This window comes from Chrysemys picta, unplaced genomic scaffold (genome assembly GCF_011386835.1).
Source record: "Chrysemys picta bellii isolate R12L10 unplaced genomic scaffold, ASM1138683v2 scaf469, whole genome shotgun sequence".
In the NCBI taxonomy this organism is placed as follows: Eukaryota; Metazoa; Chordata; order Testudines; family Emydidae; genus Chrysemys; species Chrysemys picta.
The window spans coordinates 34,622-40,000 of NW_027053176.1; the positions used below are offsets into that span (position 1 = coordinate 34,622).

The window sequence follows — 5,379 nt, forward strand, 5'->3', positions numbered from 1 at the left end:
GTGGCCGGAAAGCGAACCGGCCAGCAGGTGAACCCGTTCGATTCCACGGGTTGACCTGGTGCCCGGGAAGCGAACCGGCCAGCAGGTGAACCCGTTCGATTCCACGGGTTGACCTGGTGCCCGGGAAGCGAACCGGCCAGCAGGTGAACCCGTTCGATTCCACGGGTTGACCTGGTGCCCGGGAAGCGAACCGGCCAGCAGGTGAACCCGTTCGATTCCACGGGTTGACCTGGTGCCCGGGAGGGGACTCTGAAAATTTTTCAGCCCTTTCGACTCGGGGTTGACCTGGTGGCCGAGAGGGGACTCGCACGGCAGGCAAGCCGCCCTGGGCTCACCCTCCCCGGCCGCAGCGAGGGACTGCCACCCGGCCGACTGGATCGGGCCCCTGGAAGTCTGGAAAAAAGAATGGAACCTGACGCCTCCGAGGAGGGGGCACCCAGGGAAGGAGGGAGATCCGGGTTGACCTGCTGACCGGACGGGAAATAGGCCACCGGGCGTCCCCCCCCCCTTAAAACCTAGGGGTTGACCTGGTGGCCGGAAAGCGAACCGGCCAGCCGGTGAACCCGTCCGATTCCACGGGTTGACCTGGTGGCCGGGAAGCGAACCGGCCAGCAGGTGAACCCGTTCGATTCCACGGGTTGACCTGGTGCCCGGGAGGGGACTCTGAAAATTTTTCAGCCCTTTCGACTCGGGGTTGACCTGGTGGCCGAGAGGGGACTCGCACGGCAGGCAAGCCGCCCTGGGCTCACCCTCCCCGGCCGCAGCGAGGGACTGCCACCCGGCCGACTGGATCGGGCCCCTGGAAGTCTGGAAAAAAGAATGGAACCTGACGCCTCCGAGGAGGGGGCGCCCAGGGAAGGAGGGAGATCCGGGTTGACCTGGTGACCGGACGGGAAAGAGGCCACCGGGCGTCCCCCCCTTAAAACCTAGGGGTTGACCTGGTGGCCGGAAAGCGAACCGGCCAGCCGGTGAACCCGTCCGATTCCACGGGTTGACCTGGTGGCCGGGAAGCGAACCGGCCAGCAGGTGAACCCGTTCGATTCCACGGGTTGACCTGGTGCCCGGGAGGGGACTCTGAAAATTTTTCAGCCCTTTCGACTCGCGGTTGACCTGGTGGCCGAGAGGGGACTCGCACGGCAGGCAAGCCGCCCTGGGCTGACCCTCCCCGGCCGCAGCGAGGGACTGCCTCCCGGCCGACAGGATCGGGCCCCTGGAAGTCTGGGGGGGGGGGGGAATCGCCCCACGCCTCCGAGGAGGGCTGCCCGGGCGGGCCTGGCCCCGGAGCTCGAAAAAAAAAAAAAGGATCGGGCCCACTAGAGACATGGACCAGGCCGCCCTGGGCTCACCCTCCCCGGCCGCAGCGAGGGACTGCCTCCCGGCCGACTGGATCGGGCCCCTGGAAGTCTGGGGGGGGGGGGGGGAAATGGAACCTGACGCCTCCGAGGAGGGGACGCCCAGGGAAGGAGGGAGATCCGGGTTGACCTGGTGACCGGACGGGAAAGAGGCCACCGGGCGTGCCCCCGTTAAAACCCCTAGGGGTTGACCTGGTGGCCGGAAAGCAAACCGGCCACTGGGTAGGCCGGTCGGCAACCTAGGGGTTGACCTGGTGGCCGGGAAGCGAACCGGCCAGCAGGTGAACCCGTCCGATTCCACGGGTTGACCTGGTGCCCGGGAGGGGACTCTGAAAATTTTTCAGCCCTTTCGACTCGGGGTTGACCTGGTGGCCGAGAGGGGCCTCGCACGGCAGGCAAGCCGCCCTGGGCTCACCCTCCCCGGCCGCAGCGAGGGACTGCCCCTCCCCACCCCCCGGCTGACAGGATCGGGCGCACTGGAAGTCCGGGACAGTATTTTCCCCGACGCCGGGGAGGGCGGGCGGAGGGGCTCTGGCGGCCAGCCCGGGCCCCGGAGCTCGAAAAGGAAAAAAGGACCGGGCCCGCGAGAGACGGGGGCCCTGCCGCAGGGGGGGGGGCAGTCCGACCGGGGCTCACCGTGCGGCAGGCCCGGGCGTCGGCAGGGGAAAGCGGGCGAGGAGGCGCGGGGCCGGGTGCCTACGGCCATACCGGACCGAACGCCCCCGATCCCGTCCGATCTCGGAAGGTAAACCGTCCCGGGCCTGGCTAGTACTTGGATGGGTGACCGCCTGGGAATCCCAGGTGCCGTAGGCAGCTTTTCCCGGTCCGAGTCAGCTCTCTCTCCTTTTCTGGGGGGGAAGGAGAGGGGGGGACGGGCCGGAAAGCCCCTCGTCGCTCCTGCCGAGTCGGAGGTCGCGGCCGCAGGTCACGGGTCTGGGCGCCTGGGGTCCGGCTCCCCACCCACCCGGCTTCCTCCGCGGAGGACCCCCCCCGGGGCCACCGAAGCCGCTGGGGGAGACGCCGGGCATGGGGCGGACTGGCCCGGACCCTCCCGGCCGCCGGCCCGCAGGTCCGCCCCGAATCCCCCCCCGCGGCCACCCAGGCCAGGCCTGGCCAGGCGGGACGGACGGCGGGTGTCCAGCGCCCAGCGGCTTCCTCCAGCGGGGACCCACGGACCCCAAAGCCGCAGGGGGAGGCCCCGGGCCTGGGACGGACTCGCTCGGACCCCCTGCGCCCGGCCGCCGGCCCGCGGGACCGCCCCGAATCCCCCCGCGGCCACCCAGGCCAGGCCTGGCCAGGCGGGACGGACGGCGGGTGTCCAGCGCCCAGCGGCTTCCTCCAGCGGGGACCCACGGACCCCAAAGCCGCAGGGGGAGACCCCAGGCCCGGGACCGACTCGCTCGGACCCCCCGCCTCCCCTGCGCCCGGCCGCCGGCCCGCGGGACCGCCCCGAATCCCCCCGCGGCCACCCAGGCCAGGCCTGGCCAGGCGGGACGGACGGCGGGTGTCCAGCTCCCAGTGGCTTCCGCCAGCGGGGACCCACGGACCCCAAAGCCGCAGGGGGAGGCCCCGGGCCCGGGACGGACTCGCTCGGACCCCCCGCCTCCCCTGCGCCCGGCCCCCGGCCCGCGGGACCGCCCCGAATCCCCCCGCGGCCATCCAGGCCAGGCCTGGCCTGGCGGGCCGGTGTGCAGCTCCCCCGGGCTTCCTCCCCCGACGACCCGCGCCCCCCTGAGCCGCAGGCGGAGACCCCGGCCCCGGGGCGGACCGGCCCGGGCTCGCCCGAGCCCCCTGCGCCCGGCCCGCAGGACCGCCCCCCCGAATCCCCCGGGAGAGGCCCGGCCTGCACGCCACTGACGACCCGCGGCCCCCAAAGTCGCAGGAGGCGCCCCCCCCCCCCCGGTTAGCCCCGTCTCGCTCCGCGCCCCCCGCCCCTCGCTGCCGGGACCGGGCGCCGCCCCAGAGTCAGCCGCAGCCGGCCGGCCTGAGAGCTGCCCTCCTGTGGACGACGGTGAGTTTACCTTGATACTAACCGGCCGTCAGCCAGGTCAACCCCATTGCTAGACTGGGGTGGACCTGGTGGCCGAGTGGGGACTTGGAACATTTGACAGCTGCTTCCCGGGGCTTGACCGGTTGTCCTGAACGCCCCCCACCCCCACCCCCAGCCCCCGGCTCCTGCTCCCCTCTCCCCAGCCTCGGTGCTCCGCTCCCTGCCTCGGAGGCTGCCTCTCTGCGGCGCCTGCATCGCCTCCGAGGACGCGCACCCTCCGGAGGCTGGACGTAAACCCACCACTGCCGCCGACCCGGCTCTCCGAGGGACGACTGTGAGGCCCCCCACCCCACCCCACCCCCGGACCGCCCTGGGGACGACTGCTAAGCCTCCCCCACCGGACCGCCCGGGGGAAGACTGCGACGCCTCCCGCCAGGCCCCCACCCAGCCTGGGGGAAGACTGCTAAGCCTCCCCCCCCCACACACACACACACACTGTCGGGGGATGACGATTAAGCCTCTCCCGGACTGCCCGGGGGAAGACTATTAAGCCTCCCCTGGAACCACTATTAAGCCTGCCCCCGGAGTCCTCGGGGGATGACTGCTAAGCCTCCCCCACCGGACCACCCGGGGCAAGACTGCTAAGCCTCCCTCCCACACACACACACACTGTCAGGGGAGGACTATTAAGCTTTCCCGCTGGAGCGCCCGGGGCGGACGACTGTTAAGCCTGCCCCCGGAGTCCTCGGGGGAGGACTATTAAGCTTTCCCCCCTGGAGCGCCCGGGGGGGGGGGGGGGGGACGACTATTAAGCCTGGCCCCCGGAGTCCTCGGGGGACGACTATTAAGCCTCCCCCGGACCTGCTCCCTCTCGACTATTAAGCCCCCCCTCTGCGGTCCTCAGCACCACTGCCGCGCTGCCCTGGGAGTGGGGTGACATCCGGTCCGGAAAGCAAACCGGCCACCAGGTCAACCCGTCGAATCCAATGGGTTGACCTGGTGGCCGGAAAGCAAACCGGTCGCCAGGTCAACCCGTCGAATCCAATGGGTTGACCTGGTGGCCGGAAAGCAAACCGGCCGCCAGGTCAACCCAGTAGATTCAGCGGGTTGACCTGGTGGCCGAACGGGGACTTTGAAAATTTGACAGCCGCTTCCCGGGGGTTGACCTGTTGTCCCGGTGGGGACTTTGAACATTTGACAGCCGCCTCCCAGGGCTTGACCTGTTGTCCCGGTGGGGACTTTGAACATTTGACAGCCGCCTCCCAGGGCTTGACCTGTTGTCCCGGGGGGGACTTTGAACATTTTACAGCCGCTTCCCGGGGCTTGACCTGGTGGCCGAGTGGGGACTTTGAACATTTGACAGCCGCTTCCCGGGGGTTGACCTGTTGTCCTGAACGCCCCCCACCTCCCCCCCCCCGGCTCCTGCTCCCCACTCCCCAGCCTCGGTGCTCCGCTCCCTGCCTCGGAGGCTGCCTCTCTGCGGCGGCTGCATCGCGTCCGAGGACGCTCACCCTCCGGAGGCTGGATGTAAAGCCTGACACCCGCCACCGCCGCCGACACGGCTCTCGGAGGGACGACTCTGAGGCCTCCCCCCACCCCCGGACCGCCCTGGGGACGACTGCTAAGCCTCCCCCCCGCCCACACCCACACCCACACTGTCGGGGGATGACTCTTAAGCCTCTCCCGGACTGCCTGGGGAACGACTATTAAGCCTGCCCCCCCCGGAGCACTCGGGGGACGACTATTAAGCCTCCCGCGGACTGCCCGGGGGATGACTATTAAGCCTCCCCTGGAAGGACTATTAAGCCTCCCCCGGACTGGCCGGGGGACGCCTATTAAGCCTATCCTCGGGGGAGGACTATTAAGCTTTTCCCCCTGGAGCGCCCGGGGGGACGACGATTAAGCCTGGCCCCCGGAGTACCCGGGGGACGACTATTAAGCCTCCCCCGGACTGGCCGGGGGACGACTATTAAGCCTCCCCCGGACCTGCTCCCTCTCGACTATTAAGCCCCCCTCTGTGGTCCTCAAGACCACTGC

General features: G+C 70.1%; 1 non-coding gene across 1 annotated transcript; it reads left to right on the forward strand.

Moving 5' to 3' along the window:
- Positions 1–2,046: 2,046 nt before the first annotated feature.
- On the forward strand, positions 2,047–2,165 carry LOC135978837 (5S ribosomal RNA). Its single transcript, XR_010596195.1, has one exon. It is a non-coding gene; the product is annotated as a 5S ribosomal RNA (ribosomal RNA).
- The last annotated feature ends 3,214 nt before the right edge of the window (positions 2,166–5,379 follow it).